Source organism: Asterias rubens, unplaced genomic scaffold (genome assembly GCF_902459465.1).
Source record: "Asterias rubens unplaced genomic scaffold, eAstRub1.3, whole genome shotgun sequence".
Lineage (NCBI taxonomy): Eukaryota > Metazoa > Echinodermata > Asteroidea > Forcipulatida > Asteriidae > Asterias > Asterias rubens.
In genome coordinates, this window is record NW_022985707.1 from 22,528 (window position 1) to 48,080 (window position 25,553).

Here is a 25,553-nt window from a genome sequence, read left to right on the forward strand (position 1 = left end):
TTATGAATGTGTGAAAGGGTTTAAATAATACATATCTGACTAAGTAATTGGTCGATGTCGTGCCATATTTCAACCACGAAAACAGAAATCAATTAATCATTTATATATATAAATATAATAATCAGCCCCCACATCAACAAAAACAGAAATATAGGTCTATGTTGTGGGTCAAGCATTGTGTTTTCTAGGACGTGGTGGCTACGTGTCCCTGAAGCCAACTGTAAGTATTTTTATGGCGCACGTTGTTAGCGTTTTCAGGGGAGAGAAGACCAATAGTAAATACACTTGTTTCCAAGAAATAGTGACAGACAGAATAACGCTTATAATTACAGGAGGTTGAGGTTTTATAGAAAAAAGAAACTGATAAAGTGAGGAAATTGTATTAATTTTATTTGCGCAATTTGAAACGTCGGGGTGCTGTGTTTTAGATGATGAATGTATAGACAGTAACAAAAGAGTAGCAGGACTTGCAATCACAAGGTCGTGGGTTCGAATCCCCCAGCTAACTGCTGATCTCAATGACTATAGAGTAAATATTGTCGTTTAGTTAATGAATCACAATTTCTTGATTTGTGTAATTCATAATCATAGACGTTAAACCAATGTTTGTATGAGAGAGAGATTGGCTGCTGCCAGCTTGGTGTTTATAATTATCCCTTTGTGGGAGTTTGCCGAGTTCCCTTGATGTGGATATCATTCAAACAAACAAACAAGAACAAAAGAGGGACAATAGGAGGTCCACGGTTGCAGGCGTACACAAGCTTGTAAGGGTGGGTTCGATCAGCTGGCCCTTTGATGAGTACACCTGGCAAAAGAGGGACAATAGGAGGTCCATGGTTGCAGGCGTATACAAGCTTGTAAGGGTGGGTTCGATCAGCTGGCCCTTTGATGAGTACATCTGGCAGGAAGGTCTGCCAGGTGTACTCATCAGGGGCCCAATTTCATAGAGCTGCTAAGCACAAACATTTGCTTAGCATGACATTCCTTCCTTGATAAAAACAGGATCATACCAATCGAATTTCCATTTGTTGCATATTGTCTGTAGCTGGTATTCAGTTGTTGTTTGCTTATCCTGAAAATCGCGTAGTAATTTGGTTGGTAACTCTGTTTTTATCGAGGCAAAAGTGTCATGCTAAGCAAATTTCTGTGCTTAGCACCTTTATGAAATTTGGCCCAGGTGAGCACCCTACAAGTGCTGAACACCAACCTCCCCAAACATTCATACCATGTGCAACTTGTGACAGCCGACTATAGAACTTCTTTTTGTAAACCAATACCCATCTAATCGTGAGGATAAAGACGGGGAACCGGTCTAAAGTCACGCATGGTGCGTAGTAATCCAGGGCCCAATTTCATAGAGCTGCTAAGCACACACATTTGCTTAGCATGAAATGTCTTCCTTTATAAAAACAGGATTACCAACCAAATTTCCACTTGTTTTTCAGGTTAAGCGAACACCAGCTAAATAATAAGTAACAAGCAATATGCAACAAATTTAAATTTATTTTGTAATCCTGGGGTTTTTTTTATCAAGGAAAAAAATTCATGCTAAACTTTTTTTTGGTGCTTAGCAGCTCTCTGAAATTGGGCCCTGCATTGTCTTTCGTAACATATGTTCGTGTAGCCTGAACATCTGACGTCACACTCCGATGCTCGTGAATAACGCCAGAGACCGGCCTCCAGCGCTGCAGCCGGCGTGTACATGCACCTTTGACCTACATTCATTTCACATAGAGATACGCAGTCATCGGGTTGTACCAGAGCATCACAAAACAAGTTTTTCTGGTGGTGGCACGGGATTGGGACTTGAGTAAAGTCTAGTGCAGTCTCGGCGTTTCGGACAGTACCTTCTGCTTCAGGGGGTGTGGGTGGACTTTACTGATCAGAAGTAAGGCCGAGTTATAGTCGGTCGCGCGATGGTCGGGCGTCGGAAATCTTGACGCGCGATCATAAAAAGACACGGTTTTTAGGCCTCAGTCTTAGGATTGCGCGCAAGATTTCCGACTATAAACCGGCCTGTAAGACTACTAAACTAACTTTGGGGAAAAACATAATATTATGTCAATGTTTTAATTTATGTATCACAGTGGATGACAAACCTGTTTTCTTAAAGTCACCTGGAAATATAATTTTTTTTTCTTTCAAACATGAGAGTATATGTTTATGAACAATAAAACAATTTTTTTATTAATTGTTTGTCACGATTTATATGTTTGAAAAAATGTATATAGTTGTTTTGGGGGCTGACTCCGCCTTCCCCTTTTGTGACGTCAATCGAGGCAGACTTTGCCTGCAAGGCGTGTATTAAACACACGTGCAAAGTACATGAACGGTCCAGGTCGTGTGTTTGTACGTTTCAAAAAAGTGTTTTCTGCATTCAGCAGCATTACACCTGGTCGGCATTGCCGGAAAAAATGCAAAAAACTCTTTTTTTGAAACGTACAAACTCAAGACTTGGACCGTACATGTACTTTGCAAGTGTGTTTACTCTACGCATTGCAGGCAAAGTCTGCCTCGATTGACGTCACGAACAGCGCCCTCTCGGGTCGGGGCTTACTCTTAAATTTGCAAATAACATAATAACTAATTTTTTAAAACCTTAGTTAACTGTTTATTCACATTCCACTCATCAAAACAAATATATAGTGACAAAAGCTTTATTTTGAAAATATACCACTTCCAGGTGACTTTATTAACAAGAATTTGTTGTTAGTTTGATTCAACGATTGGGTTTGGCTTTGGATTCGGCTCAGGCTAGCTTGGCCCCGCGGTTGTTTAGACAATCGCGCGTGTTTTGCGTAAATACGCCCAGGAATTCAGACAAGAGGACGGATTCTGAAGCCGAATCCAAAGCCGAAGCCGTTGTTCCGAAAAAGGCCATAGAGCAAGATTGTTATAGACTGATCCCGTCTTTATCCGCCATGGTTTTACAGACCCAGTAATTTCATTAGATATGAATAATAATAATATTAGGGAAATTTAGCTGCACGTTACGTGAGCAAAATCGTGAACGTGAAAACATTTGTTGTTAAACAATCTCACGTTTTAAGCATACGTGAAGTTACCATTTTTCACGTCAGGTATGTACGTGCAGACGCAATATTACGTGAGCATGCAATAAGCCCAAAGTGGTAACGTCACCTAGAAACGACAACATTTTCTGACGTTCACGTTTAGTGCTCGCTTTATGAATCAAGGATTCCTCAATGTGCCTAACAACATCCACCAAAGCTAAAAACAAATTAAAATGTTTGCCTACAAGTCTATGTTATGAGATATCGTACAGACACAATTATTTTTATCGGATCAATGTGCTCTGACGTAAGCTTTCCATATCTGTGTTTTGATTGGTCTGAGGTGATGTTTGTCAGCTGCACTTTCGGTCGTCACGTGTGGGTGTGTGTGTTCATGTGGGTGTACATGTACGTGTACGCGTACATCTAGCTAGCCTTTAGTCAAGGCGCACGCGGCACACCGGATGACACGCACAACCCCAAAAATGTAACGCACGAAAAAAGACTATCAGCGCGAGCGGCGTAAGCAACTCGTTTTGGGGCCTTATGTTTTTCTTAACATTTTGTCAACGATTTTGGTGTGAGAAAATGTAGTGTATAGTGCATTTGAACGTTCTTGTGACTTCATGCAAGTAATTGTGGCTTCTTATTGGCCAGCAACTCACCACGCTAAAGCATTATGCATTACATTTTCTCCCACCAAAATCGTTGGCAAATGTAAAGAAAAACATTAGGCCCCAAAACGAGTTGCTAAAGGCGCTTCGCGGCTTACGCCGCTCGCGCTGATAGTCTTTTTTCGTGCGTTACATTTTTGGGGTTGTGCGTGCCATCCGGTGTGCCGCGTGCGCCTTGGATAAAGGCTAACATCTAGCGTGCATAATGTAATTTAATTTTTTTTAATAATGGTATACTTCGTAGGATTTAACTGTGAATCTCCATGTAAAATGAATGCGAGGTCAAAGGTGCTTATGACGGGGATTGACGTATAGGCGCAATGCTTTAAGTATTCGGTGTATATTATTCACGGGCCTTGAAATTTGACGTCAGACCCGGGCCCCTCAAGCTAGGTTTTGTTTATGTTTAGTCTAGCATCTGACGTCAAACTTCGAACCTCCTGAAGTACGTCAGAGATTGAGATATAGTTGACAATTATTATTACAACATCGATCATGCTCCAGTGCATTGTTCGAAAGAGTCAATCCCCATTTCCCCTATGGTTTCTGGTTTGTCTAGTCGATCTATGCTGGTCATCCCGCCCCCCTAGTAAGCTCGACCCAAATAAGTTGCCCCCTGCAAAGTCGCCCGTAACCGGCTTATTGCTACAAAGTCTCCTTATAAAACAGAGGGCGCTATCAGGCAACCTGCCCGTGACTTGAGTCGCTCGCAGATTAATCGCTTCGGTGTATGGGTACGGGTGGGTACTCTCAAACTCCCCCCCCCCCCCTTCACGGTATACAACTGTCAAAGTCTTCATCGTCTCTAGGCGCGCATGTCTCCATTAAACTTGGCCAAGGTTGGTGTCCTCAGCGATTGCGGCATCCCCGCTCCCACCAAACTCGCTCGACCCGGCTTTCACGAAACATTTGGTTCTTGATTATGAAAGTAGGAAGCACATTCTTTCAATTGCTTTTCTCGTTCATTTTATAATATTTTTTAACTATTGAGTGCATTATCGGGGCACACGCCCATGCCGTTTCGTTACCGTTACCAATGGGAGACTTTCTGGGACGATAGAGGGCAGCAGACTTACCGGGTAAAGCCATTGTTCTCAGAATTGTGCGCATGTTCAGAACTACGTAAACAATGGAAATTTACCCGGTATGTCTGCTGCCGCCTAGCGTTGGAAAGTCTCCTATTGAAACGCGCACTTACTAGGCTTAGTTGTGTATAATTCGATTCGGTCGGCATTGACGGTTGGTGGCGCCCTATAACATACATTACTGGTCTGCTTGACATTGCCTCGGTGATCTCTTAATATTAAATAAATGTCACTTTCCTTTCTCTATGCTTGTGCCGACAAAATCTTATGGTTGACAAATTGGCCGTTGACCTTTATTTGTAAATGTGCTTATTGTTTCACACACTTTTATGATCTGTTTTGATCTGTTTTGAAAATGTTTATCAACTTGATTCGGTTAAGTTTTTGAAAGCTTTCAATAATTGTAAACAAGCATATTATGGAGAGCTGTTCGTTGTATAAAACATTGTGCGAAATGGCTCCCTGTGAAGTAACGTAGTTTTTGAGAGAGAGGTCATTTCTTACTCAATTTAATGTTAAAATACTTCAGGCCTGAAGCCTTGGTGTGAGGCAACTGAAAGCTCACACGTTTGTGCAACAATGGTACATTTTCTTGCATTATATTGCATTAGTACTTCGATACTGAGCCCAGTTCTATCAAGCTGCTTAAGCAGAAAATTCTGTTAAAAAAACTTGCTGGGCGTTTAATGGACAGAATACTAGTCAAAAATGTACAAATGGCTTTTAAACGGGGGAGAGGTTGTCAACTTTTTCTAATTGGCATCATTTTGTTTCGCTTGACTTATTTTGTGCTTAAGCAGCTCGATGAAATTGGGCGAAAGTCCAATGCCTTGGTGTTGATCCCCGCTGTATTCGTCAGCTGTGATTATTCTATAATGCTCAAGTATTACAAAATAAATTAACTTCAGATGTCAAGAGGATGAAACACCAACACAAAGACACAGCTGGATAATTAGTCGGTGTTAGTTTTTTAAACAACTCAACATGTTTATCATTTTGAGTCACTGCCTTTCGAGGCCATGACTAAATAAACATGAAGATCAATCAATCAAAACCTAAGAGGTATAGAATTCTCTTAAGTTATATGCAAACAATGACTTCGACAGTTACAGAATGAAGTCATTGGCATCGTTTGAATCATCCTGGTTTAGAAACTGAGGTGAAAATGATAAAAGGTAAGTGAAACTTTCATTGCATTAGCAATGCGCGTTTTTGAGATATTGCCGAAAATCTTAAGCTAATAATGTCCAAACACGCATGAAGAATAATTCTTACAAATGGGTAAACAATCTGGAGCATTAATGATAGTTTTACATTTAACCATATCCTACTTTGAAGTGAAATGTTTCACGGAAGGCTTAATACTATCCAAAGCTGCTGTAGGCTTCTAACCATTTGTAATTTTAACAGTGAAAACAAAAGGTATACCTTCCCTTCAAACACTTTCGTCCGTTAAAGGCAGTGGACACTATTGATAATTACTTAAAACAATTATTAGCAGAAAACCTAACTTGGTAACGAGTAATGGGGAGAGGTTGATAGTTTAAAACATTGTGAGAAACGGCTCCCTCTGAAGTAACGTAGTTTTTGGGAAACAAGTAATTTTCCTTGAATTTGATTTCGAGACCTCAGAATTAGAATTTGAGGTCTCGAAATCAAACATCTGAAAGCACACAACTTCGTGTGCTTTTTTCTTTCATAGTTATCTCGCAAATTCGACGACCGATTGAGCTCAGATTTTCACAAGTTTGTTACTTTATGCATACAAAATATGTTGAGATTCACCGAGTGAGAAGACTGGTCTTTGACAATTATCAATAGTGTCCAGTGCTTGAACAGGCAAAGAAACTAAACAGACAAGCGGTAACATCACCCGAATTGGCGGGAACTAGTTAAGTATTTGTTCACCTGTGATAAAGTGTGTGTACAGCAGTAGTCATTCTGGCATTCGCCTTCCGGCTGGCTGAGTTTATTAAGTCATTAACCAATCGATTCATCAAATCAATTTTTTTTTTTTTATAAAATCACAAAGTTTTTTATTTTACAAACCTATCTAGCAGTGATATATAAACCAATGTAAATCATGATTTTGAAATTATTATACCTCGAGTATAACGTGCGTGTTTGACGAAAATGGTTTCTCGAGTTTTGGTTTGTTTTGGAGCGGTCATCACTCTTATGCAGATATTTGTGACCACGGAGGCTCAGAGTGTGGGTAAGTTTATGTCAAGGTCATTCTTTAAAGACAGGTGACACTATTGGTAATTGTCAAAGACCAGTCTTCTCACTTGGTGTATCTCAACGTATGCATAAAATAACAAACCTGTGAAAATTTGACCTCAATCGGTCATTGAAGTTGCCAAATAATAACGAAAGAAAAAACACCCTTGTCACAAGAAGTTGTGTGCTTTTAGATAGTTGATTTCGAGACCTCAAATTCTAAATCTGAGGTCTCAAAATCAAACTCGTGGAAAATTACTTCTTTCTCGAAAACTATGTCACTAATTCAGATGGAGCTGTTTTTCACAATGTTTTATACCATCAACCTCTCCCCATTACTCGTTACCAGGTAAGGTTTTATGCTAATAATTATTTTTGAGTAATTACCAATAGTGTCAACTGCCTTTGTTGCTGTAAAAATCAAAGAAGTGGTGGCAGACTTTCAAAAATGGATTTCGTTTAAACTTTGCACAAGTGAAGGCAATCAACCAAAATGTAAAAAAAAATCATAATTTTTGCATTTACACCTTCGTTGCCATGGCAATGGTCAAAAGTAGATAATTACCATATTTCACCTAATTTAGCTCTTTTCATGAGTAAATATTACCGAAAGTTGAGGGCTTCACTGTGTGAAAACCAAATAGTGGACCTACCTCTCAGCTGGATATGGTAACTATAGATCCTTAATCTTTCCAAAAATGCATTTGACAAAAGTACAGTTAATTGTGAATGGAAGATTCCATTATTTCAAAAAGGGGTGTTTTGAGGAAAAGTCAACTTGGGAAATATAGGGGGTTGCTAAAATTGTCAGGAGTCCCAAAGTAGCACATTTAGGAAAGTTTTGCTTCTAGGCGTGAAAGATAAGATACTTGTCTATAAAAATTTCAAAAAAAAAGTTTTGGTATTATTTTGTTGTTCTGGGGAGCAGTGCTGCCACAAACTTCGTGGTTATAAAAAAAAAAATAGGATTTTTTTTTTAAAGGATCTTTTTTACTCTTTGCACATGTTGATTCTTTTAACCAAAGTGTAAAAAAAATATTTCACCTAATTAAGCTATTTTCATAAGTAAAAACTACCCAAAGTTGAGAGCTTCACTGTGTAAAGACCAAATTATATGACCTGCCTTACAACTGAATATGGTAAATATACATCCTTGGTCTTTCCAAAAATACACCTGACACAGGTACAGTTAATTGTGAATGGAACAATCCATTATTTCAAAAAGGGGTGTTTTGAACAAAGGTCAATTTGGGAAATAGAGGGGGTTGCTAAGTTTGTCAGAAGTCCGAAAGTAGCATATTTAGGAAAGTTTTGCTACCAGGCTCGAAAGATACTGGTCTGATGGGACTTTCGAAAAAATGTTTTGGTATTTGTTGAACTGGGGAGCAGTGTTGCCAGAGCTTCGTGCTTTTTGGCAATTGTATAGATTTAAAGTTATAAAATAATGCTCTTTCTACATGCTTTACACATGCTTTACAATGATTGAAGACTGACAAAATATAATAAAGCATTTTATGACAACCTAACTCTCAGGTGTATAAACATGCATCACAGAATTCAAAAAGAAAGTTTTTGTACTTTTTGAACTGTGGAGCAGTGTTGCCAGAAACTTCATGCTTTTTTGAAAAAAAAATGTATTTTGCAAACTTCATAATCATATGAAAAAATAATGCTCTTGAATTACTTTTTACATGCTGAACAATGATGTTGATTGAAAAAACAGGCACACAATATAACAAAGCAACTTACAAGTATATAAATGTAACTCTCAATTGTATAAACATGCATCACAAAGACATTCTGTTTGTGGTCATTTACGTTTGGCTATAGCAGCTACAATCATCAACAAAATTTTCAATTTTCTTGACAAATGGACGTTCACAGCTCTTTGTTTGAACTATCAAAAATGTCTTACACGTCCTTAACGCGGCGCACAGGCATCAGATAATCAGTGACTGTACAATAAATGGTTACGAAAATCAATTAATTTCCAAGTTCCTTAAAGACACTAGACACTATTGGTAACTGTCAAAGACGAGTCTTCTCACTTGGTGTATCTCAACATATGCATAATATCAAATTCTTTCTCGAAAACAATGATAAATAAAATCCCAAACTTAGGTCATTCAAAATATTCTTGGTCAATGTTGGGTAGTCCACAAGGCTACAGGGTTCTTATGAAAGGTTCTTAAAAAATAAAAGTATTATTATTATTTTATTATTTTACAACTTCAAAATTCATTTTTTTTATTGAGGCAGTACTGTTACAACAGAATACAATTGTTTTTCTCAAAAGTTTTTCTCAAAATGGAAGGACCACATTTTGAGACCCCTGACAAATTGTCATTTTGAGAGCCAAAAATAGGGTAAAAATGCTGATTTTGCAATTTTCGAAAGACATGCCCTAATGCTGTTCTAAAAATAGCATAAGGGTAAAGGTTAAATAAATAATTGTTTGTCTCAAGTAAAACAAAGGACGACTCGTTGTATTGATGTGAGAGGTTTTACAAAAATTAAAAAAAAATGCGCATTGGCGGGGTGGAGCTGCAAAAGGCCTATGCTAAAATACAGTTTTTCAGACACAAAATCGGCCAAAAATTGCCAAAACACAAAATGAGCTGTTACCATGGCAACGGGCTATGTGGTGATTTCAAAAGTTTATTTTTTTAATGTACCTCAGCGCCCTTCCACCCATGGGGTATTAAAAAAAAAAAAAAAAATACCTGATATTTACCTATTAATAATGTATAATTTTTTGTCATTTATTGCGTTTTTTCCCCTGCAAAAGTGCTAACTTTCCGGCAAAACTGTGCTCGCGCACTTAAAATACCAAAACATTTTATTGCATTTTTATGTAGGTCGGTACCTTATCTTCCAACTAAAAAAGTCTCATAATCCACAAAGTGCCACTTTCGGACTTATGGCCCAATTCAATACCCCTATTTTTCGCTATTAGAAAATAAGACAAAAACACCCCTAGTTGAAATAGTGGTTCGATCCAAAGTTGATGGCACACTTAATTTTTAAAAACATTTTCTGAAAGAGTAAACATGGTTGTGTAATATGTGTGAAAGAAAAACTTCAACGTTTTCCCCTTTAGACGTACCAGTGCTTTCAATTCACCTATATTTCAACACTTAAAAAAGGTAAAAACTTGGAAAATTTGCTGAAAATCTTATTTTGGCCGTAACCATGGCAACCAATGTCTGATATAACTTTTGTTTTCGATTTTTGTGTTTTGTGTATACATACCTACTCGTACATGGAGTTTTGCCAAAATCCATTTTTTGAAGTCTGCCAACATTTCAAAAATATCTTTGATTTTTACAGCAACCCAGTCTTAATCTGCATCAGGGATGAAGAACATTAACTTCTCAAACAGAGTTGTTCTCCAGAAGACGATCAGAGCATACTGATCGAAACGTCGAGTTGAAACCAACGGTTCTTATTAGAACCACCCCAACTCATTATTAGAGATTATCATTACATGGTGTTACCGCAAACCTCAACTTAACTATAACATTAATTTGGTTTTACCCTTACACAGATATGTGTTAGCACTGTAAACCAAGTACTTAATTTTAAAATAAATACTCAAATAAAAGGAAACAAGTTTACAAAACAAGTAGAACAATCGTTGATTTCATTGTTTGCTTTGTACGCAGCTTCTGCGCGTGGTGGGATGTCATGGAGTTTCGATGCAACCGGTATCTTCGCTCCTTCTTACCAAATGCCGGCTAAAGTGTCTCTCCAGGTAAGGCAGACATTTTTTTTTTAACAGTCTTTCATCCTCGTATTTTATATTTTGAAAAGGTGATTTCATAATGTTAAATGTACTTGACAGTATTGGTAATTACAAAAAAATAATTGTTAGCATAAAAACGTACTTGATAACAAGCAATGGAGAGTTGTTGATAGTATAAATCATTGTGAGAAACGGCTCCCTCTGAGGTAACGTAGTTTTCGAGAAAGGAGTCATTTTCCACTAAAATATTTGAATTTGATTTCGAGACTTCAGAATTAGATTTTTAGGTTCCGAAATCAAGCATCTGAAAGCACACAACTTCGTGTGGCATGGTTTTTTTCTTCCATTTGTTTCTCGCAACTTTGTCGACCAATTGAGTTCAAATTTTCACAGGTTTGTTTATTTTGTGCATAGATATGTTGAGATACACCACGTGAGAAGACTGGTCTTTGACAATTATCAAAGGTGTCCAGTTTCTTTAAAGGAGTAGTCAGAATCTAACGTAATCTTTACTTAAGTCATACCTTCTTCAACATTTCCTTTATTAGTTTCCTTTGTAATCTTGTTTGCATTTTTTTAATTCTTACTAGAGTGTAGGACCAAACCAATGGACTTATGTATGTTTTGTTGTCCTAGGTCTTATCGGCCATGTTCTGTATGTATCAACTCTAATGTGATTGTTTTGGTATGAGCACTCCCTCCTAACACAAGCTGTGCATACTTGGCTGTGCACCCAATTCCTAAAATTCTTGTACATTTTTGTTTCCGTTGTATTTATATTGATTGAATTGATTGTAGTTTGCCTCTTTTCTTCGAGTCGTGGATAGACCTATTCTGCCGCACTTGTGTGCTCTCTGTCCACGGTACTTTGCTCGTCAACTATCGCAAGTTTTACACAGATGAGTGCCCAATTTCAAAGAGCTGCTTTAGCAGAAAATACTGCTTAAAAAATGCCATGCTTACTAACAATGAGCAGGATACCAGTCACAAAACATTTGACTTAGCAGTTTGGCTGGTAACCTAAACTTATTCTGGTAAGTACAACTTTGCTGTGCTTAGCTACTTTTTTTTGTTAATCAGCTCAATGAAATTAGGCCCTGAATTGTCATACCTGAATGTCATGTATCCATATAGACTTGCCCCTGTTTGATTCCACTTTCGTTATTTCTGTACGGATCTTCAGGTAAGTAATTAGGGGTTTAGCTGCACGTTACGCGAGCAAATACGTGAACGTGAACGTCAGAAAAAAAATGTGTTAATAAAAGCTCACGTTTTTAGCATAGGTGAACTACGTGCAGACGTCATCTACGTGAGCATGAAATAAAGGCTAAGCCCAAAGTGGTGACCTCACCTATAAACAACACCATTTTCTGACGTTCACGTTCACGTATTTGCTTGCGTAACGTGCAGTTTTTTTTTTACTGCAAACATAGGTAACCGTCGGTGCCAGTGCCACAACGGACACCATCACCGGAACCGACTTGTGGGAGGTGAAAGCCTTCGGCAACACCGAGTCCGACGGGTCGGGGCCGAGCAGATACGACGAGAGGACCGGGTTCATCAGCGCCATCCAGGGGGCCCAGCCGCTCTCTCCTACCGATGATCTGGCGTTCGATGCTGATATTGAGTTTGATCTGAGCGGGCTGGCATGCGGGTCGGAAGGGCCGTTTTTCTGCGTGGAGGTGACAAGGGATGATGGTGCATCGGTAGACTTTGAGATCAACGGGAAGTGGACAGGGTGCCAGTCCACCCCGTGCTTTTGTAAGTTTTTGTCAAAGATTATCTTGCGTTATTTTTGTATCTTGTGGAATGTATGGATTTCATTCTTAAATCCTTGTTTGTTGATACTTGGAAGTTAATATAAGTTTCTTATTTTGATCAGTCGACCATTTGTTACATTATTATATTGGCATAAACGGACTCAGATTTAGAGGCAAAGCAACACTTTATTGGTGATCGACTCATAAAGGACCGTTCTCGTTTCTTCTTATCAATACAGATCCAGACGATGTCGTCGCCAACCCAAATGTATGCTTCACGCACATTATCTTCGACATGGAGGCAACATCAGTCCCCCTCAACGAACCCGCCGACATCTTCCTCATGGTCATCGCGTACCCGGACATCAACTACCGTCGACACCTCACAGGCACGGGCCTGTGGAAGATGTCCCTGTTCGGCAGCAAGACGGCTGACGGGTCCGGTGACGTCGCGTCGAACCACTACGACGAACGTCAACAGATCCTGACTACTGCAGAGAACGTTGATAAGAACATTGCGGCGTCAGGGCACCTAGAGTTTATGGTGTGGACGCAGTTTCTGATGAGTGGGGTTGGATGTGTGGATTACCCATACCTCTGTGTGACACTGACTAAAGGGGATAATCCTGTGCCGGACTTTGATCTGCAAGAACCGGTGACGATCTGCCGTACAGTTACATGTCTTTGTAAGTACACGATATTATAAGATGTTTTTTTTTTCAATAGATTCTAAAGTTACATGTCTTTGTAATAACACTATAGTTATACATTTGATAAAATATAAAATATTGTTTACAAAAACTAAAACAAGATCAGGGAGATACATTTCCGTTCGTACCGGTTTGGTTTGCTATAGTGTAATCAACAATTGCAATACTTAACTTTCAAATGCAGTTCCTACCTTTCAAATGATTTGTTGCTCCCAAAAAGCTAAATAGAAAAAGTTCACAGACGATTTCTTATTTTTATTTTCACAAAGGTTTGTACTTGATAGTATGGATATCACCAGAATTATGCTCTAAAACCGCTCGGCAATGACACCCTATATTAAAGTCACCTGGAAGTGGTATTTTGTCAAAATAAAGCTTTTATCACTAAATAATATGTGTTTTGATGAGTGGAATTTGAATAGGCTACACAAATAACTAAGGTTCTAAAAAATTAGCTTCCATTTTATTTACAAATTTTAAAGTATGCCCGATCCGAGAGGGGGCTTTTCGTGACGTCAATCGAGGCGCGACATTTGAAGAGATGTGTAGAAAAAATGTGTAGTCTGGCCCCGTACACTACGTCTGGGTACCTGATCGGTATGATGCCTACGTACAGAACTACGGTCACGAAGCAGACTGCACGCACTGTATGGCTGCTGTGCTGATGGTCCACTCGGATTACCGTCCTGCACGGTGAATCACATGCAGTGCCAACACAAGATAGTGACGCTTTGGCGCAAGCTAAAAATATGCCCTCCAGTTGAAACAATATCCGAATTTTTTTCACGTTAGGCAAATGCTCCTTTAGGTTCGTCACGTCTTTCAGGTACCTTCTTCGACTTCCCACTAGCTTGAAAAGTTGTTGGGATGGCGTCATGTTTTAGAAAAAAACTTTTCTCTTTATGTAAAAATGTGTGGTGTATTCCGGATTCTCGAAGCACGACGGCTCGAAGTGTTTGCTGCACAGCGCTGGAAAAGACATCGGACCGAACCACTTTGCAAACTGACCCCATCTTTAGTTGTTTTGCTGCATCCAGCAGCAATACACCTGATCGACATTGCCGGGAAAATGCAAGAAAAAACTTTTTTTCGAAACTTACAAACTCACGACTATGACTTGCATGTAGTTGTACTTGTGTGTTTGATGTGCGATCGAGGCAAAGTCTGCCTCGATTGACGTCACAATATGGGTAGGCGGAGTCACCCCCAAACAACTTTATCTATTTTTTAAACATTTAAATCGCTGCAAAAAAATTCTCAAAAAATATATTATTGTTCATAAACTTATACTCTAACGTTTGACGACAAAAAATTATATTTCCAGGTGACTTTAATATCTTGTAATTCATTTTCACACAGATCCTGGCGAATCTCCAATTATGACAGCACGTTTCTCGCACCTGGCGCTGAGCTTGGAGCTGCCCTCCAACTTTGAGTACGACGAGGCAACCGACATTGGTCTCAACGTAGTCATGACACCGAGGCAGGTACCAGACGTACCGACGGACACCATCGCAGGAAGCGGTCTATGGCGAGTCGCCATCTTCGGAAACGTACACGAGAATGGCTCGCACGAGACGAGATTCGACGAGCAGACTCAGGTGTTGAGCCACGCCGAGCAGGGCGCCACCTTATCGCCGGAGGGCATGCTGGAGTTCGACTTGACCAAGTCGTTCCGCATCGGTCGAGTTGGCTGTGATGGGCTACCGTACTTTTGTGTGGAGTTTTCGAAAGGGGATTCTCCGGTACCGGACTTCATTTTGGCAGACCCGGTGGTTGGTTGCGTGGAGCTTCCTTGTACTTGTAAGTATCTTTCCGTAGCGTTTCTTTTTCCTGAAGACGAGCAGAGTAAACTGTTCGAAACGTCGAGACCACACGCGGCTCTTTTCAGAGACAACACTAACACAAAGGATATTAACACATGGTTGTACCCGCAAGTTTCGTGTACTATTTATTTATAGTTTCCTCCAATGTAACTCCACAGTTTTGCAAAAAAACATTGCAAAGTTCAAAACAACAAACATCACCTCCTCAGTTCAGTAATTAAATGTCTTTGGTGCAACTCGAATGGATTTAATTAAATTCATACTGTGTAATATTATTTCGTACGTTCACGATAAGCTTTGATTTATCGTGTACGAACAAGATAAGATAAATGTTTTTTATCATGTGGCGGCAATACACCTACGTAGCCGACAACTTTTCATCGCAGCCGAAGAAAAGTGCTAGTTGTTATTTATTTTTATTTTTATTAAATGGCATTTCACATTTCCAGACAATTATGATTATTGCCAATGTAAAAAGGGAGCCTTACAGCACCAAGCCGACAACTTGTTGAGTTTAACTTTCTGAAATAATTTGATTCGCATTCCTTTTTCAACGTTGGTTGCGTATATAGATCAACAATTACAGATAGCCAGGTTAGACCGCGTTGCTTGGTCAATCATCAGCACCGGGGACGGCCAGTACGGAAGCCCCGTAGATCTCAAACTAGACGTCCAGATCTACCCGAGCGACGACCCGGCTACCGAAGTGATCGAAGGATCCCGCCTGTGGGAACTCTCGATCTACGGTAGCCCGACCGAGGACGGCTCCGGTGACGACCGCTTCGACGAGACGTTCGTCCTAACCGAATGTCAACGTGACAAGACGCTGAGACCAACGGGACCTCTAGAGTTCAAAGTCAAAACAAAGTTCACCATAACTGGAGTTGGGTGCCCGGACTATCCGTACCTTTGCGTGAGGTTTGCCAAAGGAGACGACGCGGAACCAGACTTTCTAATGAGCGACGCGTTGATTGGTTGTGCAGAGGTCACGTGCACACGTAAGTTTTCAAAATATTTTCCACCACAGATCTTTAAAAAGAAACCTGGTTGTTGTGGAAACTATACAGACAAATAATTGTATAAAATCAAAATTCTACTACACGCAATCTGTAAATAGAGCTCACTAAAACTCAACCTTTAATTCATTTTCAGCTTCCCCTACACCGAGTTTCATCGTTAGCGGACTCAGCTTGTCGGTCAAGCCGGGCAGCCCGACCGAGTTGCAGTCGGGGCAGTCCGGTACTGTAAACTATCTCAAGTTCATCATGGATGTCACATACGATAAGATGCAGTACGGGGAGATCAGTAGCTCCTACCCACTATGGAAGCTTGCATTGTGGGCTAGCGCAAACCCAGACGGCAGTGGTCCAAAGGTAAGGAAGGTGTGGATGCCGCACTGTGAGGTAGACTTGTAGACAAGTCGTCAATGGTCTGTCGCGGTGAGATAGTCGAAACGTGATGGTGGCGTATATATTCAGGCTGCTGGCTGCTGACCACTACTCCCCATTAAAGGCAGTGGACACTATTGGTAATTACTCAAAATAGTTATTAGCATAAAACCTCACTTGGTAACGAGTAACGGGGAGAGGTTGATGGTATAAAACATTGTGAGAAACGGCTCCCGCTGAAGTGACGACGTTTTCGAGAAAGAAGTAATTTTCCACGAATTTGATTTCGAGACCTCAAGTTTAGAATTTGAGGTCTCGAAATCAAGCATCTGAAATCACACAACTTCGTGTGACTAGGGTGCTTTTTATTTCATTCATATCTCGCAACTTCGACGACCAATTGAGCTCACATTTTCACAGGTTTGTTATTTTATGCATATGTTTAGTAAGTGAGAAGACTGGTCTTTGACAATTACCAATAGTGTCCAGTGTCTTTAAATGGGACAGTACACGTCGTGAGAGCAGTAGCCTCGGAGGGAGACAGCAGTCTCGCGAGAATATAGCCAGTGTCGCGGGAATCGTGGAGAGAGCCGGGACGCTATTACCGCGACTTGTCCACAAGTCTAACTGTAAGGGAGCGGTGAGTGTCTACTCCACTTTTGACAAGCGGCCCTCGATTGAATTTTGTGTGTAAAATTGTTTGTCAATAAGGGTGTATGTCAATGTGGGTGTGTGCTTCTTGCCTGGATGTAGACTTGATTCAAGTCCCGTTCTCGTGCGAGCGGTCCCTAAGAATATCGCACCAACTACAGCCGTTTAGTTATCATGCAGTGTGCGTCCTCACCGTCAAAAATGTTGTATCCTGCGGCGCGGGCACAGGTTGGGGGATGCCGGCTACGCAAAAGTTTTCCGACGTTCGGCGATTGGACTGAAAAAACAAGGACTCTCACGGGATCGGGACTCTAGTCAAGTCTAGGCTAGATGGGGAATGTGTGTGTAGGAATGGAGAGGGGTTTCGGTTTGCTCTGAGGGATCATTCAAACAACAAAGATACAGCGAAAAATTAGCAACGCTATGTTTGTATAAAATAACTGTCCTAATGAAAAGGTGATAAAAGATAATCTACTCCTAGAACTATATAAGGCTCGTTCCGCTATCACCTCAGCTACGAGCAAAACCCCGTTAGCCTTTTTGAGCTATGGTGGACACTTTAGGAGTGCACTGTTTTGTCTGGGTGTTTACAGAAAAATTTACCCATACCAAATAGCGTCACAGTATTGTGTCCACCATTTTAAACTCAAAATGGCCATAGTTCTAGCATGGTCCTAGCTCTATGGTCCTAGGAGTAAATAAACAGATTATACCACCATTTTAAAACACATTTGAACCGTTCACTTCAGGTATCTGAGTCTGAGAATACACTGACGAGTCTGCAGGCCAAGCGGACACTCGTCCTAGGGGACGACTTCACCCTGTCAAGCGTGAGGAATCGTATGGACACCTGACCGGCTACACCTGTGCCGATGTCGGCTACGTGTGTGTCCAACTCGACCAGGGGAGTGTACAGGCAAAGGATGTGTACGAGTTTCTGACCGAGCCAGAGAGCTACGTAGCGAGAGTCTGCCTTCAGATGGGTTGCACCGGACCATAACTCAAGCATGATCATTGATAATGATAATAATTCAGGCCTAATACTTCACAGAGGCAACGAATTATTAACATAAATAATTATTATAAATTTGGTTTGCGGCAACACCATTGTGTGTCTTCTTGTCAGGTAGATTTTGTTCGTTAGAGCACTGTCTTGCTATTATATTGCAAAGTATATATATTTCGGATTTGTTCGGAGACTTCTCAGTTCTGAAAAAAAACTGTCCTGCTTGTTTACTACTACCATGGAGGAAAACCTCCATGCTACTACCCGGGCGGAAGGTACAGAAAATTAGCTGGGACTACTACTTTAGCTTAAAAAAGGATCGTTCTAAACTGCACTACCGCGGAGTGAGTTCTTAATATTGGTCTCAACGTTTCTACTAGCTTGCTCATGTCATCATCATAACAGGAGACGATATTAATTGAAACCTTACCATGCAATGCCTCCAATCCCATAATTATAATATGATAATGATATGATTGCATGATTGTCGGCATGTCCAGCCTCCCAAAGGCAAGCTCTTCGGAGAAAAATGTACGCACGATAAATAAATCAGTATAGGATTTGAAACTTTGAAATAAATCATACACCAGTTCTGTCACCACAAAGCAATAATATCACGTTTTGTTCGCACACAGCTTCTTAGAAAGTACTTCCGTCAGGTGGCCTTGCTAGCATTACAATTTACGTGTGTTAAAGCCATTCTGAACAGAACAAAAATTAAAAGTTCACAGATTTACAAATATTTACAGAAGGTAATGGAGAAAGACTTCTCTTGAAATGATATTCCTTGAAATGCTTTACTTTTCGAGAAAACATTAAAACAATTATCAATTCTCGTTAGCGCGAATTACGGATTTATTTTAAACACATGCCATGACACGGCGAAACGTGCGGAAACAAGGGTAGGTTTTCCCCGTTATTTTCTCCCGACTCCGATGACCGATTGAGCCTAAATTTTCACAGGTTTGTTATTTTTTATATCAGTTGTGATACACGAAGTGTGGGCCTTTGGACAATACTGTTTACCGACAGTGTTCAATGGCTTTAAAGAGAAACCTAACTCCGTAAAGGAGGGTTAAATTTACCATATTAAAGCCACTGGACACTATTGGTAACGTAACTACTCAAAATAATTGTAAGCATAAAAACTTACATGCAACGAGCAATGGAAAGCTGCTGATAGTAAAACAAACATTGTGAGAAACGGCTCCCTCTTTAAGTAACATATAGTTTTTAACATTGTTTTAACTAAGAGGTAATTCCTCACTTAAAAAATAAAATACGTCAGCTGAACCCTTTTGTTATGCGTCGGAAAGCATATCAAGTAATTCAACAAGGGTTTTTGTTTTTCCTTTCATTATTTTCTTGAAAATTTGATGACCAATATTGAGCCAAAATTTCCACAGATTTATTATTTTATGCATGTGTGCCTTTAGAGGGATTTAATTAGTCGTTAAGAATGAATGCCAATCATTAAAACAAGATTTACAACCTCCCTATCTGTTGTTTTTACTTTATTAACTTTTTTTATTTGATGTTTATTTTTTTTGGGGGGGGGGCGCAGTGGTATTAACGGATAGCACAACATAACTTCGATCTGACGCATTTAGGTCTGTCTCACACTGATTCTGCGGATCGTCAATCTAAAAAATAATGCCAAAGATGTGAGACTCGTGAGACGATAACGGGCGCCCTGTTGTTCGCATCGCTGAACATAATGAAACAGAACCGTGGAGAGTTGAAGCATGGAGTGGGACAACACCCGATTTGTTGAAGTTTCCCGTTGCAGTATTATCGTGGGGCATGGCTGTTCTAAGAATTAAGAAGAGAGGGTACACTATCACCATCTTGGTGACGGTGCTGCTGCTTCTGCTGCAACTGCTGATACTATACTGCTTCTGAATGCGACGATGGTGGTGTGGTATGGCGCTGCCGTGGCGGTGCTGCGGTTATTGCTGCTGCTGGTGGTGGTGGTGATGGTGATATTGCTGTTTCAGCTACTGCTTGTGATGTTGGCGACGGTGTGGTGGTGCTGCCACTTGTTTGTGGTGGTGCTGTTGGTGATGGTGCAGAACCCGATTTCACAGAGCTGCCTAAGCAAAACAAATATTGCTGAAATTTGCTGCTCAACACAGATAAGCAGAATATCAATTCGCTGGTAACCTTACTCTGTTAAGCCTCATTTGATTTTGCTTCGCTACTTGTTGTGCTTTAAAGCAGCCCTAAGATATTGGCCCTGTTTATCCTTCTTCTTCCTTTGTAATGCTGCTTCATAACTGAAGATTACCACACTGCGGCTTGGCGCACGAGTGAAACCATGATACCGTTAGCCAAATCAGGCGCAATAGAACTCTTCTTCTGTGATGTACACATAGTTAGCCAAAGTCAATGTTAGCCATAGTCAATGTTAGTCATAGCCAATGTTAGCCGTAGCCAGAGTTAGCCATAGCCAAAGTTAGCCATAGCCAGAGTTAGCCATAGCCAAAGTTAGCCATAGCCAGAGTTAGCCATAGCCAATGTTAGCCATAGCCAGAGTTAGCCATAGCCAATGTTAGCCATAGCCAGAGTTAGCCATAGCCAGAGTTAGCCATAGCCAATGTTAGCCATAGCCAGAGTTAGCCATAGCCAATGTTAGCCATAGCCAGAGTTAGCCATAGCCAAAGTTAGCCATAGCCAGAGTTAGCCATAGCCAGAGTTAGCCATAGCCAATGTTAGCCATAGCCACAGTTAGCCATAGCCAAAGTTAGCCATAGCCACAGTTAGCCATAGCCAGAGTTAGCCATAGCCAAAGTTAGCCATAGCCAGAGTTAGCCATAGCCAATGTTAGCCATAGCCAGAGTTAGCCATAGCCAATGTTAGCCATAGCCAGAGTTAGCCATAGCCAAAGTTAGCCATAGCCAAAGTTAGCCATAGCCAGAGTTAGCCATAGCCAATGTTAGCCATAGCCAATGTTAGCCATAGCCAATGTTAGCCATGGCCAATGTTAGCCATAGCCCGAGGTCTTTATGCATTTTCACTGATGCCAGGTTGCATAGTACCGATGGAAGTAAACAAACAAAAAATTACATTTCGTCTTTGCTTTTCTGTCTTCACAAATACTTGCTCAGAGATAAATTCTAATCACCGAAATCCTAATAAGTTCCGCACTATTTACATGTCTAATTAATATTTAAAAAACCTCATCAAATACTGTGCCCTTAAAACCTTACATCATTGAGTGCTTAAAGAATCAACTTTCAATTCATCCAATTATACCAATCCCACCTGAGGATGTGGTATTCCATCGACTATGATCCAAGTCCTTCTGAAGAACAAGGCTCGCTAGTACATCTTGGTCGACTCATCTAGCCTCCCGGTTTGAGCAGCCAGAGACCTAGCGTAGGAGTCCGGCGTGTGTTGTCAGATGCAGGCTGCAACATTTGTTCTGTACGAAATTTGCCACTGTCGTCAAAGGGGAAATTTTGTTTTCTAAATCGACTCAAAAAAGGGAATCCTTAAAACAAAAATCATGAATTTGAACACCAGGAAAAAATTGCGTTCAGGCTATATAACTTAAGGTAGGGGAGAATGATTAAATAATGTTGATCAAAAGAGGGCGCTATCAGAAAAAGAATTTCCTGAAATTCCTGCCATACCGGCTTAAGATGTATTTGCTGTAATATAGATTTGAGCCAAAATAATTTCTGCAAAAATTTGTAATCATTTGAAATCTCATGTCGATTAAAGCCATACTTTCTGAACAGAACAAAAATTAAAAGTTCACAGATTTACAAATATTTACAGAAGGTAATGGTGAAAGACTTCCCTTGAAATATTATTCCATGAAATTCTTTACTTTTTGAGATAACATTAAAACAATATATCAATTCTCGATATCGAGAATAACTGATTTATTTTAAACACACATGTCATGACATGGCGAAACGTGCGGAAACAAGGGTGGGTTTTCCCGTTATTTTCTCCCGACTCCGATGACCGGTTGGACCTAAATTTTCACAGGTTAGTTATTTTATATAAGTTGTGATACACAATACTGTTTACCGAGGTGCGATTGCTTTAAATACACTCAGGTCATTAAAAACAGTCGATTTATCATTATTTCAATAACACACAGGTCGGTGATTGCGCGAGCACGTTTATCTGCAATGTGGCGCCTTACTCGCCATTGCCTTTCTGGTTAAAATAATCAAATCTCAACGTTTTTTCAATACCAAGGCTTAGTCTTTGGCAGGGATTCTGAAACAGGTCAGGAGCCTATGCCAGGAGCTTCGAAAAGGCCCAGGGAGTATAATGGTACCGAGGTGTGCATAACATACAGACCGCCCTCTGTTGAAATGTACTGAACGATGTAGCACTATACTTCAACAGTGACAAACACAAGGCCGATGATAATAACATTTTTTTCCCTCCAGTTTGGTGCAATTTTTCGTCATTGCTTTTCTGTTTAAGATGGGAATACCAAGTCTAGGGTCAAAAACAACAACAACAACAACAACAACAACAACAACAACAACAACAACAACAACAACAACAATAACACCAACAACAACACCAACAACAACAACAATAACAACAACAACAACAACACCATTAAATTCCATACAATTTAGGAAATAACTCTGAGATTGGGTCTTAATGTAATCATGAAATGCCGCCTCCCTTGAGTGCCCTTTCATACCAAAGAATAACACTGCCTATAAAGCTGGTATAAGCTCGGGTGTGTATTGACTCGGTAATGGTGGAAATTATGTTCACACATTTTGCATTTTCAATTCATGGGCCAATAAATATGACGATTTTGGAAGGTGTATAAATCTTCTCTTGAAATAATTTTACTTGAATTCCAATGGTCTGTGAGAAACGAGACAACAACGAGTTTGATCTGAACGAGAATTTACAACCTAGTTTACTCACTGGAAAAGGGAAATCATGTATTTTCTTTCCTCCATTGGTAACGTAACTTTCCTCCGTGAATTATAGCTGATAGTCATCTCTAAACCGGAGAGTCAACAAGAACACTGTGCATGGAGGAAATAACTCCCACTATAAACTTCCATTCATGCTCCAATAAAATTGATAACATCCGGTAGTTTTTATTGGGCCCAGTTTATTTGTACGACTTCGTGGTGGTGCGAACTAAGATGAGTCGCTGATGACTCACCCCTAAGATCTTTTGTTGCATGGCGACTCAAGGGGGCCTTGGGGGTATTCCCAACAGTGACAGCTTATGATTACATAATCACCACCAGACTCTCACGCCGTGTCCAAATTGGCGGCTACAGCTACGGCTACGGCTACGGCTACGGCAAGATTTCTGCGTCATCGTGTGTTGAAGTATAGGACGTCCTTAGCAACACCTCTAGCAACAGCCGTAGCCGTAACCATAGCCGCCAATTCGGATTCGGCTTGACACTTTCGTCGCGCGGGCGCCCTCCCTCCCCTTGCTCACGACGCGACGGGAGGCAGATCCAAGTCAGACACAAGGCCCGGCACAGGAAACCCCTCGGTCAAGCATTTACCAACATTTTTATAGTGCACACTAGTATTTCTTTTTGGACAAAGGTATGTTGTTAGTCTACTATTTCATGTCCGTTTTCTTCTCTATGTTTGTTTTGCTACCATATAGAGAAGTCCTTGGTGGTGATGTAGAAAATACGAGTATTCTGTATTTGGTATTATTTTTTAAGTAAGACCATGGTCTAATTTATTCCTCCATGGTAAGACCCATGGTAAGACCATGGAGGAATAGTAAGACCATGGACCACATGGAGGTAGACACACCGACGACCACCGCGGCTTTTTTAGTTCCCTTTTTAGAATGGCCTACTAAATTTGCCAGACCGAATGAAAAGTGGCGTTTGACTTTACCACATTCCAGTCTCTGTTTGTGAACGAAAATGTGACAGTGGTAGCGCTCTGAACTGTAAGTGTGTAACTAAAACTGTCTCGCCTCTCTGTACATCAATGTCAATGACCCATCATGCTCAACCTTGCACTGACTGCTGCGCTGGTCGAGTGAGTTGTGATTGTGTTTGTGGCGTGTGTGTGATGAGCGAAAACCCACTCTCAACATTACAACTTGGAAGTTTTCTTCTTGACTCTTACAATGTAATCTTACAATGTTGTTCAGGTAGACTAAAATTAAAAACTGAAATGTTATTACACTATTTTGATAAATATTTGTGTTTCATTAATATTAGTTGAGGCCTGCGATTTCTCAGGATTCTTCATGAAGAAAACCATTACATTTTAATGATTTTCTCAAATCTCCTTGTTCTTGAGTGAGAGAAGTAAAGCAATCACCAAAGTGATTGTACTTTTTTAGTTGATGCACATAGTCTGTAAACCTCCTGAATTGTAACACCTTGGAATGCATTTCCATTTTGATTTGATTTTTTTCCAATTTATTGATTGGAATCCAGATTTCTCACAAGTTTTGAAGAAATTCATAATTTTTTTTGTATCAGGACACAATTAGTTTATAAGTAACATCTCCAGTTGCTCAAAAGTGCATTGACCTGGGGAGCAAAAGTCCTTGATATTCTAGACTGGATCATTTCACATTATCTAAGAGGGGTGTCAAGTTCCAGAGCTGTGTATGTTTTTGGTTTGTTTGTGGGGGTTTTTGTGGGTTTTTGTGGGTTTTTTTTTTTTTTTTTTTTTTTTTTTTGGGGGGGGATGTTTTAGAATGGAAAAATGTTTTGCACTCATATGATTTAGTTCAATAATATCCCATGTCAAATACAGACTATACCCAAATCAGACCCTCTGTTTAAGTGTCACTAATTAAAGTAGAAACAAACAAAGAAAAATAGGGCTTAATTCATCTTCAGACAATAGCTGGGCATGTAAAGAGGTCACTTAGATGTTTGAAAAAAACATTTCAAAGTATATTTTGGATGGTGTGTCATTAAAAATGCAAACTTCCAGATGCTTCCAGTAAGATGGGGCTAACAAAGTTCTATAATAAAATTTACTACTCACACATTGGTTGACAAATTTACATTAGTTGCATAATCCACTATGAATTATTCTTACGGTTCTAGCTAATAATTATTCTTCATGAGCTGCTTGAGAGTTGAAAACTATTCCATTGATAGATAAAAATCTCAGGTTTTTTTTTTCTTCAAAGATATGCCTGTCAGTCCTATGGACAAATTTCAGCTGCTAGCCAAAACTCCTTGAGGGTGTATTGGTAGAAGAAAAATCCCTTTCTGGTGTACAACATGATCGACAATTTGAAAAAGAATGAGTCATGGGGGACAAGTGAAACTTGAACAAAATTGTAAAATTGCAGATTTCTGTTCAGAAACAAACTGTCACACGTACACATGTGCTTGATTTCAATAACCCTGCCTGCAAATCTTTTAATTCAATAATCCCTTTGGGCAAGTTCAACCCACCTCTGTGTTGAAATAAATTGCTCCCAGCTAGAGTGCAACTTGACACAGAATGTTTTGAGTGGCTTCAGCCA

At 40.0% G+C, this 25,553-nt stretch overlaps 1 protein-coding gene and 1 pseudogene across 2 annotated transcripts in view; both read left to right on the plus strand.

The window, feature by feature from the left end:
- The first annotated feature begins 6,906 nt into the window (after positions 1-6,906).
- Positions 6,907-18,073, plus strand: LOC117305887 (annotated as a pseudogene).
- Positions 18,074-20,212: 2,139 nt separating this feature from the next.
- Positions 20,213-25,553, plus strand: part of LOC117305892 (LHFPL tetraspan subfamily member 2 protein-like) — a 29,767-nt gene continuing 24,426 nt past the window's right edge. The window contains exon 1 of one of the 2 annotated variants that reach the window (XM_033790781.1): positions 20,213-20,237. The gene's annotated coding sequence lies outside the window, so the exon portion shown is untranslated. Of the gene's footprint in view, positions 20,238-23,557; positions 23,642-25,553 lie in introns of those variants that run through there. The other variant, XM_033790780.1, reaches the window with a different exon arrangement.